Consider the following 15,787-nt stretch of genomic DNA (forward strand, 5'->3'; position numbering starts at 1 on the left):
ATTCATTGTTGTTTTTTTGAACTTTCATCACCAGTAATAAGCTAAGAACCAGAATCTTCTAGGGAAAGATAAAAAATTTTAATTTTCCAAATAAGTAGTTATTGATGAAGGGTTCAAGCATATAGATACATTCAGTGCAAAGCCCCTAAGAAAGCTGTTCTCAAGTGCTAATGCAATGAAGATGGAAGGATTGGGCTCAAATGACAGAGTCAGATCCAGCACTTTGAAGATGTCAATCTCTTCCTGTAGAGGATAATTTGGCAGGTTACATTGCTGTCAAAAAAGAAGGATTCACTAAACTTAACAGCCAGCTGCACACAAGTTTAGCTGCAGTCTCCGCCTGAGAGAGGAAGATGAGAGAATGGTTATGTATGGGGGTTAAGGGAATAAAGCTCTGACTCTAGATCCTTCCCTAAATCCTTCGATTCCCAAAGGCTACAAAGGAGGTTGAGCTGAGGCAATGTGGGGAAGTGAGCTAAAATCAAACAAACACAAGCTTTGAATCACCAAACTTGGAGACAAATCCAAACTCTGACACTTGCTAGATATGCAACTTTGGACAAATCACTTCACAGTGACCTCTCTGCCTCTATTTCCTACTCTTTCAAGGGATGCTAATGCAGCCTACTTAGCTAGGTTTTTTCCAGGCCAAAAGAAAATGAATATAAGATGGAAAAACATGTAATATTGGACAATTTATTACCTGACCTTAGTCTTATTTTCTCCATTCATAAAATGGGAAAAATAATAATTGTACTTAAGCTGCAATATTGTCATGGGAATGATTGAAAAAAAATATATGTGAAAAGTCTGAGTAATCTCTGCAGTGCTATGGAAAAATCAAGATTTGGGGGAGGGGAGGAGAATCTTCACCTCCAAGCATGGGAAAATGAGGACAGCAACTTTTCAAGCTCTGTGGATCTGGGGCTGGGAGCTTACTCCTGTGCCTCAGCCAGTGGCCAAGCGTCTTCATTTTGTGTACCACTTGCTTAGGCATTGCCCTGCGGTCACTGTTTCCTCAGTGCCAAGATAATTCAGATGTTTTGTGTTACAAAAATCACTCACATCCAGATTTAGGCATATCCTACAGAGTCGGTTTGGGATAATCACTGTTTGTTTCCCAACCAGGGCTGAAATTCCTGTGGTCTGCTTCCAAGGTGAAGGCCTGATTATAGTAGTCAGTAACCACCTTGCAGAGAGGAGGAGGATGGGCAGTGCTTCAGTGTATAAGTTATGAACCTCAAGCACTAGACCAGCCTCCCTCTGGCATCTTGCTGGTCCTAGATCCATCTGGCAGGATTTGAAGTGTCAGGAAGAAGCAGTGTTTTTACGTCCAGGGTGCTACCCACCCAGCCACCTGCACAATACAATCCCTTCTGTCTGAAGCTTGTCCTGTGCAACCATCATCATGTACCTATAAGACTATGGCCAGGGCAAGGATGAGGGAGCAGGTAACGGGAATGGTACGAGCAGGTAATGGGAAGCCAAATGCCATTAATCACATGATTTTGAGCTGTTTAAGTTAAACATGAAAAACATAGGAAACTAGGACATTGGACATTAGGACTGACAGAAAGATTAGCCCTCTTTCTTACATTTGATTCCTGTGTAATGTTCCTGTCAAGCCCAAATGTATTCAACTCATTGTTATTTATAATAAAAATTAATAAAGCCTGCAGATATTTAGACTTTTCATCATGGGACCCACTATTAAAAAGAGAGCCCAATGGCAACAAAAGATGATCTTATCAAAGTTATTATTGATTGGGGAGGATACAAAGGGAGATATAAAATAATTGTATTTCACAAATTTTTCTTTGATGATCTGATCAGAGAAAGTTGTGAGTTGGTGAATTGCCCATCCTTGAGAGTCACTCAGCAAATCCTTCGTGGGAACCTGGCATGTAGTTATGATTGCTAGTGGTTGGAGCCCTCCTGGGAGTTGAGGTGCAGGAGATGGAGGGAATGGCTTTGAAAGGTGGCATGGAGGTATAATAAATGGAAGGATGTGGTCTCAAAGGGATGAGGGAAAAGGAGCCTTGGGTTATTCCTCAATTGTAGCATACACGACTGATTAAGTAGTGGGGAGGTGATATTCCCAGGAGGAATAGATGCAGAAAGAAGAGCAGCTTCACAGGGGCCATAGAGGGGGGGTGGTAAGTACTCATCTGGTCTGAGTGTCTGAGTCCTTTCCCTATGAGGAAGGCATTGAGAGTAGTGGATGCACAGTGATGTACATTTTATCCAAAATTATAGAGCAGGAAACCAGTAGTTAGAGTTGTTGTATTCTTCAGTAGTGCCAGGGGTCAAATATGGGAGAGAAAGCCTCATTTATTACAGTGAAACTCAGAGAATTGGAACCAGAGTATGGGCTGTGTATCCATTAGCCACTTTGTATAACAAATCACCCCAAAACTTAGTGGGTTAAAATAATAACCCTTTCTTATTTCTTGTGAATCCATGGGGCAGCTGAACATCTCCACCAATTAGGACCAGACTTGGCTGATCCTGGCTGGACTCATTCCTGTGTCTATAGCTATGTGGGAAGTTTGGATGGGAGGTGGTTGGTCTGGGTAGCTTCAGCTGGAATAATTCAGTCCTGTTCCATGTTGTTTTTCATCTTGCAGAAGCTTATTCTCATAGTAGATGGGGGGTTTCAAGAGTGAGCAAAAGCATGCAAGTCCTCTTGAGATTTAGGCTTGCACACTGTCATTTCTGCTGCAAAGGCAGTCTCAAGACCAGTCCTGATTCAGGGAGTGAGGGACTAAACTTCATTTCTTGATGGGAGAAATTGCAAAGTCCCGCTGCAAAGAATATGAATACAAGGAGAGGTAGAGAATTGGGGGCATTTTCAGAAAAAATCAACTCCATATGAAGTCCTGAGACCAGGAAAGCTAAGGAGGGCAGAGGTAGAGCAAAAAGAATATTCATACTGATAGTGGCTTTCTATAAGGTCCAGGGCAGTTTTGTGAAGTCATTTAAAGAGTTTGAAACAAAGTGAACACTTGGTAAAAGAGGCGTAATGTGGAGGAAAAGTTGGCATGAACTTAGGGGAAAGGCCTGCTCATTTTGTTTTCCAAGCACTTCTGTTGTAGGGGGCACATTTCTTTAGTTGAAAGCTTTGGACCCTGTAAAAATGTGACTCACTCAAAGATAGGCAACACTGTAGTGTTGTGAATTTATGAAGGAGTTTTGAATCTTTTCTTGAGAGTCAGTTTGTCAGTAGAGAATAAGGAGGCAGTTGGCATTTGGAGGTAAAGCCTCACCCCTATCACTGTTCTGCAAGGAAGCTCACTCTCCTTATGTGAAGCCAATAGAAATGTCATTTGCTGTTTGGTGTCTGCACACTGAATAACTGAATGTGAATCAGCAATGTTGTGCAACTTTTAGAAAAACCAAGGAGTGTCCAAGGAAGGAATAAGGAGTGAAGAATTTAGCAACCCGAGGCAGACTCCCATGGTTTCCAAATTAGCCAGAAATTACCAAAATGTTCTGTTGGCCCCTGGTCATTGCATAATGGTGTCATAGAGATTGTACAGAATCCAGGAAGTGAAGGTGGGAAGGTGGGAATAAGGTAGGAGAAAAAAAGCTCATAGAAGAATCAAGGATTTGAGCAACTAAACTAAAAGAAGGAGGAACTGGAGAGAGACCAGTGTTATGATTTGTGATACTTTAAAAAGAAGTCATGGGTGATAAAATGGGCCCCATATCTTTTGAGGAAAACAGAAAGAAAGGAGAATAAATGTAACACACGATATTAAGGTTGGATTTAAAGGGAGAATGTACTGAGTGACTTTTCTTAAATACCACTGGATTAGCTTTTAGGAAGAAATAGGCTGACTACAGAATAAGAGCAGCATGTCAATATTAACGTTGCTTAGCACAAATGTTACTTATGGAGCTACTGTATAAATAACTGAACTTCTCTCCTCCTCCCCCCCCCCCGCCCATGGGAGGGTCTTCAAAATGAGATAGCTGCTCTGGAGTGAAGGGCCCAGAGTAGGATTCACTGGCCTCGAGTTTCTTTCCAAGTCTTCCAAATGGAGGGCCAACATATTTTGTTGCGTCCCTGAGGTTTTTAGACTATTATGCCTTTGCTAAACACTCTTAGCTTTTATCTTGAGGATTTCTTCCTCATTTTGAATGCCAGGCAACAAGCGATCTCAATTGGTATTCACTTGGTCTTTGTGAACTCTTCCTTCTTTTATAGGAGTAGGGGGATGGTGGGCATCTAGATGTGGCCTCCCCCTAAAAATGCACATGCATGGGGCACTTGGGTGGTTCAGTTGGTTAAGCATCTGTCTTCAGCTCAGGTCATGATCCCAGAGTTCTGGGATTGAGTCCCAAGTTGGGCTCCTCACACAGCGGAGAGTCAGCTTCTTTCTCTCCCTCTGCCATTCCCCACCCCTTGTGCTCTCTGTCTCTTCAATCAATCAATCATCAATTAATCTTTTTTAAAAACGCACATGCAGTTCTCTGGAGTTCTCCACTAGAATTGGTTCCAACAACGCTAACTCATCTGTGTGATTTTGCTACTCACATACCACTTTGCCAAGGTGGCCTTCATCAGCTGTATCAGGAGCAGTGTGACTTGGGGACATAGGCTTGAGGTAGATCTGAATAAGATGCCTTGAGTAACAAACCCTGGAAGCAAAATCTGCTGGAAGTAGGGAATGCAGTTTAATTTCCTTATTTATAAGACAAATTGGGGCCCATGTAGAGTTGGGGGGCACACAGACTAGCGAGAATATTAGAAAAGAGCAGTGGTGTGTGCAGTGGATGAAGAGCAACTATGATTGCAGCCGAAAGAGAGGGAATGTGAGTGTGGATGAGTAAGATCAGTAGAAGCAAACGAAATCAAGTGCCATCTATCACCCTCTGTGCTATGTGGGCAAAAAGTCTGAATATGAAGGAGGGTGTAAACAAACAACTTCATGTTGAAAGGTGAGAAGCCCAATGACCTGTAGGCGGGACCTCAATGACGAGATTGCTTGGGTGTCTGAAACAAGTGATTCACCAGGGAGTTACAGCTGTTTACAGCTGACCCGTGTGTTAAATATTCATCACTCAGGGCTCTCTTGGGTGTGCAGTGAGATTTGTTCCAGTCCCCGCCAAGCAAAGCAGGAGTTTTTCTGTTTTATTGGAGAAGTAAAAAATAAGGAAACACATTTTTTCCTTCTCCTAAATTTCCAGTGTGTCTTTTGAGATTATTTACAGAGCTTGAATTAGTCAAAGAAAACTTCTGTTTATTTGACATCATCTTTTTCAGAGTGTATGTGTGGGGAAAGGTGGTGGTAGGGACAAGTAATTTCTGTTGAATGGGCTAAATTTCCCAGAGCTGTATGGTTTCTCTTGACTCTAGATGCCTTCATGAAGCCCCTTCAGAGGTGGGTGAAACCATTTGATATCTGTTTTACTTATTAGGTTCACGGGTGATGTCATGTTTGTTAATGGATACGAGGTGCAATACTACTATAAGTTGACCAAAATAAACAGAACTGATGGTTGCCTTTTTGAGTTTATCTGAAACATATCCACACCCTTGTGGGGATGGGTGAAATAGAAGAGGACACGTAGCATGATGAACATGGAGCAATGCAAAGAATGGTTGAATATATTGTACTCCTAGAAGCTAATATAACACTGTATATTAACATCACTGGAATCTAAAAAAAATAACAAAATAAAATAAATAAAATAAAATGCACGACAAAAGTAATTCAAGTCAGGACGGTTGAAAATAGAATTGTAAGTGTTCTAAGTTACCATTTAGGGAGGTTGTAAAAATAATCATTTATGTGAGAATATATTAACAGTATTCTAATTCTAATCTAACCAAAAAGATTACATTCCACACATTAAATATTTGTCACCGATAAACACTTTCACTTGAGCTGGTTCGATAGATCCCTTACAATAATTAATCAGTGATGATAACATATAACAGGCATTATGACTTTGAAGTTTATAATTTGTTTTTTACATTTCTATGAGATATGGGTTAGTGTCTTTAATAGAGTCTAAGAAAGCTCAACTGATTTGCTTAAATTCACATAGCTGCCGAATAGTAGGTGTGGGTTTTGTTTTTTTTTTTTTTTTTTTTGGTGCGGGGCTTTTTATGGAGACTTTTTAAATTGTAGGTTCATTGTTCTTTATTTCACATCCTAGCTAAGAAGAAACATTGAAAGAGGCAAAGTAAGGATGCTAAACCAGCAGCTGTTGAGGGACAAAGCTCCCAAGGAGTGGAGGTGGAGTGGACCTAGAAGCAGATTTTGCCTCCTTAACCAATCTTGCCTTCTATCAAGCATTGCACAGGAGGCGAGGTACATACCTCTGTTGTTCTGGAAGAGGAAGCTTTGAAGGCCTCATTGATTTTATGATTTTATTGGGCTTCTACTTCATACTAAGCTTTGATCTCATCGCTGAAGATAGATTGGGGGGCAAGGAAGACAAGCCCTAATGGAACTTTGGTATTGCAGTTATAAGAGGTAAGAGTTACTAATCCTTATGGATTAAATGCTTTGCTCTACAGTGCCCTCTTTGCCAGACAACGTCAAGACTGAATAGAAAACTCATTACAAGTGCAGGTTTACATCTCTACTTTCCCACTTATTTTTCCCCATAGAAAATATGACACAATAATAACCAGCTTATTGGTTTCTTTGAAAAATTAAGATAATGTAGGTGATGCATTTAGCACAATGCCTGACATACAGTCAGTATTCAGTAAATGCCTAGTGCTGTTATTATCACTATTACTTTAATATATGACACCCAGTGCAGTAGCATTAGGTTCCCCCAAGGGAAAATGCAAAGAGATGTGACGAAAAGAATTGTCAATAGAAAGACAACAGAGAATACCTTTCTGGTGAGGACTCTATCTTGCTGCAGTAGAGACAACAGAGTCTCGCATGGTATCAGCTCATCAGCTGTGGCAGAGGAAGCAAAATGCTCCAGAGTGACCCTCGTGCTGGGTCCATGTAATATTCAGGAAAGGTTTGTTAGAATGCATATGGCATGTCCAGCAATGTGCTGGCTGTTGAGGGTTAAAAATGAATATAGCACTTTCCCCACAGCTATAGTGATATAGCTGTGAAATATATTCTATTTCTTTTAAATAAAGATGCCCTGTTTTCTACGGTGGTAAGGCAAGGAGGATTGTCCAGTGAGTACCTGGAGGTCAACTGCCAGGCAATGAGCTCACCAGGATCAAGGTTTCCTGTTCTCCAATGGCAGAGCCTGTGCTCAACTCAGCTTTTCATGGGACCATGTCCCCTCCCTGCTCATGTAGCAGCCTGAATCCAATGTTGCAAAATGTCTCCAGGTGCACAAGCTGATGTTCTCAGCCTCCAGTTGGAACTTACAGGCAGATGGCCCATCTGCTTTTTCCTCAACTAAGGCTATTTTTGACTCTCTTCTCTATAAGAAGGTAGGAGGACAAGGCCCCTCCTCTGGAGCACAGATATGGAGTCCAACAGCATTACCCCACCCAAGCACAGCTCTTCCTGGGATGGTGAGAGATAGGGAACGAGGTACACGTTCATGCTGATCTTGGCATCTTTGTTCTCCCCATCCATAGCCTCTTCATGAGTCTTGAGGCTATTTACCTTTACTCATCACTCCATTACTGCTCACTAGATAGAATTTGTACAAATGAAAGTCAAAGCAAATACTAACAAGTGTCTATGAAAACTTGTAATAAGAAGCCATTGAAACCCCCCCATGTTCTAAGTTTGGCAACTCCCGATACAATAGGGAATTAGTAAATTCAGGTAAAAAAAAAAAAGTGAGACTATTCCAGTCCTACTTTCCAACTTAAATAAATATAAGCTTGGCACTTTAGAAACACCATCCTAGCCTGTGACTATGTCTCATTATCAGGCAAGGTTTCCTGCTTCTTTTACTGACTTCACTGGATTTGTTTTCCAACTTTGGATTATTGCCAGTATTATTTTTCACTTGTAGGTGTTCATTACTCTCAAATTATGTCATGAGTGTATATTTGATTTCCTTAGTGTATAAGAATCCAAAGGCCAAGATCTATGTCTTATTTATGTTGTACCTTTCAATGGTAGATTGTTAACAACTGATTATTTCTTTTTTAACTGAACTTCTATGGTTAGGATAAAAAAAATCTTTGGATATGTCCAAACTAAAAGTCTAGGGCATGGTGAAGAAATAAGTAAAACCACAAACTATATTTCTCTTTACCCATTGGTTTGCAAAGCAAATTTGTTGAAAGTATAAATTAGTTATTCTGTGGTTCTTCATATCTTAGTATGCTTAGACAGGCAACAAAGCCCATTATTTTTGGCTGATGTGTCCGTGCCTTAGCCTCACTGCATTTCATAAATCAGTTCTTTGGGTTGTAATTTGGAGGAGTTGCTAATAATGTGACCTATCACTATTGTGATGTGGTCTTCCAAATATATTCACTCTCCCTTCAACATTTTTATCAGGGACACATTTAAAGTAGGGGAAGATATTAGTGAAAACAGAAAATAGTTGTGACTATTCTAAAGTTCATGTCAGTATACATAGGGGGAAACATCTCTGATCTCTGGCTGGTATCCATTAGACATTCAAAGTATGTTTGAAACTCTCGGGTTGTACTTTGGCTAAAAAGACAGGCTCATCAAATGTTTTCACATGGTAATACCTCCAACTGAAACAGAAAGCCACCACTAAATAAACAAACAGCTCTGGAAATAGAATTGTACCACAAAGTACTTAACCAGTATGTATATATTTTTTTAATGATGTTATAGGTATCGTGAAACAATCACCTTATTAAAACTTAAGGAGTTTAAATGACATTTTGGAATCAAATACTAGTCTGTCAGTTTCCCAGAGATTTTTTTCCCCCTTGAATAATTGATTTAACTGAAAAAAAAACTTGCATGCTGATTTTGATTGTATATTTTTTTATATCAACTCGTTTTTGGTACCTGAACTATTGTGTTTATGTGGAATCAGAAGCAGCCCAAGGTAAGACAATGATGTTACTGTTGGAAAAAGTAGGAGGGGAAGAAAGAGAGGGAAGAGAAATATTGAAAAAGAAGAAGGGAGGACAGGAATTGGTAAGTGCAGGTCACTGGTAGGGCTATAAAAGAATACAGAAGGGGGCAATTCAGTGGCTTAGTCAGTTAAGCCTCTGCCTTTGGCTCAGGTCATGATTCCAGCATCCTGGGATGGAGCCCAACGTAGGGCTCCCCTCTCAGTGGAGAGCTTACTTTTTCCTCTCCTTCTGCTACGTCCTCTGCTTGTTCACTCTCTCTCTCTCTCTCTCTCAAATAAAATTTAAGAAAATCTTAAAAAAAAAAAAGAATATGGAAGAGTGGGGAGAGAAAGACTAGTCTGGGGAAATTTTATTAGGCCTGTAGGAACAGGGCAATTATATCAAAACTAGTTCTGATGAGTAGCCCAGAGGCCCTTTGTTAGAAAGATAAGCACAGATGGCTTGTGTTTTTGTGAACAAAGGTCACACTTTCTTCGGGAGAAGCCACTAGGCAAATTTTGCAGGCGATGGTCTCTCTTGTAGCAGATGCTGTCACTGCTCCACCCACATCCTTTTGGTTCCTTTGCCATTTTCTTGCACCGTGTCCCCCATATGCTTTCACTCCGGACAACCTGCATGGGTGTCTGAGGACCATTGGTGTTGCTTGGGGTGTGAGGACACCTTCAACTTTGTTTCACCTGCACATTCTGGAAGCTATATGTGCTTGGCAACTTACATCCCTCTCCCATCCCCAGAGCAGCCCTTGAGTGATGATGGTTGCAGCAGTTTGAATACACCAATTCTCCTGCCCCTGGACTCTGAGATGTGGTTGCGCTATCTCTACAGCTCCCCCTGCAGGACTGAGCCAAATTTACCCTCTGTGGGATAACTTTCTTCCCTTCCTTTTTCCTTTTCTTGTGCCTCTACTGGTTGTTTTAAATATGCTCCCTAATACACCTTATGAAACTTTACTTTGGAATCTGCTTCTGGGATCCAATTACCTGCACCCAATTACCTGCAAGTCCAGATTATTCCAAAGACCACTGAAGCAATATTTCATTGTTTGATCCTCAGAGGAGACCCAGCAAGATGCAAGCTTTACTCTATGTGTGGATCTATTCTTACAATGAGAGAGGACATTCCCCTTCCATACAGTCTCCCTCTGCCCACACTTTTCTCTTCAAGAACTTGGCTTCTGCTGGAACACGCTAGCATCTGTCCTGACACAGATGAACCCCATCCTTGGAGACTCAGTTCTCACCATCTCCCTCCTCCTCCCAGTCTCTGCTGTGGTTGCTGAAGCTCAGCTCCATCTGGAAGTCTGACAGGCATTTTTCTCCAGAGCTGGGAGTTATTGCTGGGTGTGTTTGGGAGTTGGCTCAATTCTAACAACCATCCCATCAACCACTGTCTGCCGATGTCACCTTTGCTTGGGTGGGTTGGAAATCACAAGGCAGGCATATTCACTCACAGCCTTGTGGTTTTAATAGACATTTATCACCCAACTCCAGATGAGTGTTAGAAGTAGAGTCAGGGGGTGTGTACTAAAATAGCACCTGGGTTTTTATAATTTTGAAGGAGGCAGCTAAGGCAGTGTTTTCTGGTTCCTTGTGATCCCATAATTGCTCTATGAAGTCATTGTGGCTCACCATATTCAGTGAATCAGTTCTTAGGATTCTAATTTAGAGGGGGCATGTTTTTCTTATTTTGAAATACTATGAAAAATGTGTCTGAATCTAATCATTTCTTCTCCCACACATATAAAAAGAGGACAGGAAATAACTCCTTTTCTCAAAGTTAGAAAATTGGAAGTGGTAATGACTATTTGTCCTTAGGAGGACTGTTCCAAGTGAATCGAGGCTGGAAAAAGCTCCCTGGCTGTTGAAACCACAGAATAGACAAATCAGAAATCCAGATGATTTTGTGATGGCTCTCATCAGGAGGCCAATTTGGGGGCATGTGGCAGAGATGGTACCAGGCTTCTCTTTGAAAAACCCTATAATGAGTGTTTGTTGAACTTGTACTATATGCCCATTAATATGGGGACCAATGCTAGTGGTGGTGGGGGTAAGTTAAACTGACTTTTATTGCCCTTCAGGAATACATTGTTTAAATATTATACTACATTATAAAACTCTGTTAATTTTGATCTCTTTGACCCAGAGATATTTTTAAAAGATTTTATTTATTCATTCATGAGAGACACACAGAGAAAGAGGCAGAGACACAGACAGAAGGAGGATGCAGGACTCAATCCCAGGACCCCGGGATCATGCCCTGAGCTGAAGGCAGATGCTCAGCCACTGAGTCACCCAGGTGCTACATGATCCAGAGATTTTATAGTGACATGAGAGATCTTCCTCAGATGGAAAACATGAGAGTTTTTAAATTTAAAATGCCGCCTTCTTGAAATCAGCTGATTGTACCAGAGATCCCCAAGTCAGCAGTCAACTGCTTCCTTCTAATTCTAGTAACAGAAAAATTGCAGTAAATCATGATTTTATGGGAGCTGTCACTCATATCTTTTCTGTACCTCTTATTTCTTGAAAGTTTCTTGTAGTTAAGCCAATTTTCAAAATACTTTGTTTTGACAATAAATTAATGGAAGTAAACATTTCTGACAGGCATTATAAACTGAAATTCATAACAGTTACATTTTTATCCCTAAGGGTAATTTTCATTAAATAATTATTGTAACAGAAATCACAAAGCTTGTTAAAAAATTAAACAGTACAAAAGTAAAAAGTAACCGGCCCTCTCAAACTCCACTTCTTAGATTTGATCTCAGCAATAGCATGTATATTTAACTAAATATTAAAGTGGAAATGGTATCTGAAGCATTGAGATAGGAGATTCCACAAGGAATTCCACAAGGATTCCATAAGGATTCCAAAGGAGATGGCCAAATAATAGTTATAAACTCATATACTTCCTATGTTGTATAAAGGGTTACCTTTTTTGGAGTTAAGTAAGATTTACCGAAAAGAGTTTTGGAGAGCACCATTGAGTTTTGTAAGTCTGCCCTTCAAAGTAGAGGCGCTTTCCCCTTTATTTTACATCCAAATGGAAGTTAATGAGACCGTGAGAGTTTTTAGGTACCCCTGAAATTTGTGAGCTTGCTGGGCCAATATCTGAGTTCAGTAAAAAAAAAAAAAAATCTAATAGGTGGGAGATTGGCTGGACATAAGTTCTGAGTAAAGAAGAGATTGTTGCTGGTTGGGAATGGTCTATCTCTCCAGAGTTGCAAGAACTAAGGATGGATGAGTGTTTCCCATGGACTGGATACAGTTCATGTGAGAGGGAAAACCAATGTGGGGTCAGCTAAAGTCCAGTTAAAAGTTCCAGCTCAGCAGAAAGAATCAGAAGTGAATGGCCGAACTCCAGAGGCTAAAGGAGCTTCCAATGATAAGTGAGAACAGAGATGTGTCTGCTGGTCTAGCGGAAATAGAGGAGGAATTTCTTCAGGTATAGGTGAAGGAATCTCTGAAGAACCCTTACAAGTGTTCATAAGAGATAAAAATCAGCTTAATCTTTTGTCAAAAGAGCACACTGCATCCATTCATGACAGTGTCAATCAAGTGAGAACATTCTTTGTCTCCCTTTCCTTTGTTCCCCTCCTGGGCTCCAACCCTGAAGGATCAGGGAGCTAAGGGAATGGAATAAGGAACCAGACAACCACCCCTTCTCAGTGATGATTTCCCATCCACAGCAGACCTGAGTTGGGGAAAAGGGAGAAACCTCAAATTTAAATCAAGTTTAGAGTGTTGTGTTTTTGTGAACAGAGGTCACAAAAACCAGTTGAATGATACATTATTACTAAATTGAGACTTTACTGTGACTTAAAATGACTGTAGGAATTTTTATTTTGTAAAAGTAACCAGAAGGTCATGCCCTGCCTAAGTTTGTATCCAGGATCAAAGGGAAAATGACTAACCTCACTAAATAAACATCTAGTGATAGAATACAGCTCAAAAGTCACGCTCTTTAACATGAGAATTATATAAATGCATATATGAGAGTCTATATACATAGACTTAAGACTTAAGACTAAGGTCATATTTATCAATACATGTGCTCAAGGACTAAAGATTCATTGGCATCTACTCAAGAACAGCAGTAATTTTTTACAAAGATTTTATTTATCTATTCATGAGAGACAGACAGAGAGAGTCAGAGACATGGGCAGAGGGAGAAGCAGGCTCTCTGTGGGAAGGGAATCAGCCTCCCTACAAGGAGCCTGCTGCAGGACTTGATCCCAGGACCCCGGGATCATGACCCAAGCCAAAGGCAGACAGACACTCAACCACTGAGCCACCCGGGTGCCCCAACAGGAGCCATTTTAACCGAACTTTCTAAAAGCAGCAATAAGATGTCAAGGAATAAGTAAATGGACCCCTAAATCAATGCAAGAGATTCTTTTGAAATTACATATCATTATATTAATTGTGCTCATTTGCTCAGTCTTATTTTTCAGAGTAACTAACAACAGACAAAACTTTTAAAATCCTATAATTTAACCAATTAAAGTCCAATTCCTGTCACATCACCATCTGATTATGATGAAGAGTGCTCCACTATCTTGTAGCCATCTGAAGCAATGGTCTCCAACTTCTCCTTGGCAGGATCCAGTCTCATGGTCCCAGTCTAACTGCAAGCAGGGCTGAAAAGTACAGACAAATGGATGAATATTTGGTGAGCACTGACTGCCTCTGCCATTTACCATGTGCTCATCAATACTTATTGAGCAAATACTATATAAATTAGATGCCTTTTGGTAGGCAAAATCACAAACTTTAGAATTAGACACACCTGGGCATGAATTCCTACCACTTATTAGGTATTAATAATTAGCTAAGCTCTTAGCCGTGTCTACGTTTCCACAGATAAAGTACCTCCATAGAATTGTCATAAGTAGTAAAGAGGTAAGTCTTTAAAGATCTTGTTACAACAGTACCAAGCTGGTTCTCTTCTACCATTTTGCTGCAAGTCACTATGATAGGATTATATAAGATACAAAAATTTCTAAGAAATGATCTCCATCCTCAAAGAGCATGCAACTCTGGAGATATCAGTAGCATGAATACACAAATAAAAGACATTATGAAAGTGTTAGTATTGATATAAATGAGAGAGTCAGTAAGAATTCAAGGGAAAAGACATCTTGCTATTGAAGACTTTGTGGGAGAGGTTGTAGTTGAACTTGGTTCTGAAGAATGGGAGGATTTCAAGATGACACCATTGGATTTGGAAATTCTGTGTGGACAGAATACTTTGAGTAAAGGTGCAAAGTCAAAAAATTTAAAGGACTATTTGGCAGATGAAAATAGACCAATTTTGGCAGCAAATGGGTGTTTAAAATAGGGTGCTGATGAAAAATAGTCTGAAAAAGTAGGCCAAGTGCATAGATGAAGGAGGGTCTTGAAAGTTAGCTGAGGGGGCTTGAATTTGATCTTGTATTTAATGGAGAATCATACAGGGTTTTAAGGAATAGAGTGATAGTATTGAAGCAGTGCATACAGAAAGAGGCATAATGTGATGACAGGTAATAACAAATGGTCCTCCATGCCACTCCCAAGGAAAGCAGGGAGGAGAGTAAAGAGAAAAAGAACCTTAGAGAATTTTTAATCCAACCTTGATAATTTGTGGATGAGAGAACTGAGATGAAGAAATTAAATGACTAGCTCAAGATTATTTAATGAAGCAGGAATAGGTACAAGATGTTTCTTTTTTTTCTTTAAGATTTTATTAATTAAAAAAATTTATTAATTTATTCATGAGAGACACAGAGAGAGAGGCAGAGACATAGGCAGAAGGAGAAGCAGGCTCCCTGTGGGGAACTGGATATGGGATTCGATTCCAGGACCCCAGGATCACGACCTGAGCCAAAGGCAGACACTCAACCACTGAGCCACACAGGCACCCCAGGTACAAGATGTTTCGATGTAACCACTTTGGTGCTTTCACTTTAGTGACTTCTTTTTAATATCCTGTCAATATTCTGTTAGTTCAGGGCAATTTGGGATTCTCAAGATGCCTTCTTGTCTTTCCTTACAGGAGGAAACTAGTCTGGATGCCCTTGACATGAGTGATAGATTTCTAACATTCCCATGCATGATTATATTTTAGCCCACTCTGTATGTTTTTTTGACCACCTCGTATATGCCAGGCACTGTGCTGGGTATGCTGAGCACTATAAAGATGACAGTGGGATTTCTGCCCTCAAGTATAAGGGATAACTTAGACAAAGCATTTAAAAATGAATAGAGAAGGAATAGAATATTTTAGCTGGGGTTTCTGAAGAGGAAATGTAAGGAAAAAATGGCCTAAAGTTCATGTTTGTAGAGGAATGTATCTCTAGAATTGGATATTCACACACTATTCATACACCAGTAGTGTAGAGCAATCGACACCCCTCCAGTTGCTCTACTAAGCCTTTATCTACTTCACCTGTCTGGGCAAATTTGGTTCCTGGTAGCATACATGGGAGGATTGTAGGGGTATATGAAGAATACTTATTCACACACACACACACACACACACACACACACACACAAACACACACACACTTCTCTCTAATCATTATAAATTAATTGCAGTGGAAATTTGTTCTTGTTTTCCTCAATTGTCCATCATCTAATTATCTTCCTTCCTGACCTTTGGACTCAGAGATTATTTAATACAAGATTTCAGGGTTGATTTTTTCCCTTATATCTTAGAAATTTATTAATGACCACATAGATAGTCCTCATTTTAAGGTCAGATGACCATCTAGTTATGCCCCAAAGGTGG

The 15,787-nt window shown here is 40.2% G+C and overlaps 2 long non-coding RNA genes across 5 annotated transcripts in view; both read right to left on the bottom strand.

Annotated features, from left to right (window-relative positions):
- Positions 1-10,570, bottom strand: part of LOC140626049 (uncharacterized) — a 36,810-nt gene extending 26,240 nt beyond the window's left edge. For all 4 annotated transcript variants that reach the window (XR_012025299.1, XR_012025297.1, XR_012025300.1 and 1 more), the window contains exon 1: positions 10,014-10,570. This is a non-coding gene — a long non-coding RNA (uncharacterized lncRNA). The remainder of the gene's footprint in view (positions 1-10,013) is intronic.
- A 625-nt stretch (positions 10,571-11,195) lies between these two features.
- Positions 11,196-15,787, bottom strand: part of LOC140626050 (uncharacterized) — a 68,136-nt gene continuing 63,544 nt past the window's right edge. The window contains exon 3 of the long non-coding RNA XR_012025301.1: positions 11,196-13,658. This is a non-coding gene — a long non-coding RNA (uncharacterized lncRNA). The remainder of the gene's footprint in view (positions 13,659-15,787) is intronic.

Source organism: Canis lupus, chromosome 37, assembly GCF_048164855.1.
Source record: "Canis lupus baileyi chromosome 37, mCanLup2.hap1, whole genome shotgun sequence".
In the NCBI taxonomy this organism is placed as follows: Eukaryota; Metazoa; Chordata; class Mammalia; order Carnivora; family Canidae; genus Canis; species Canis lupus.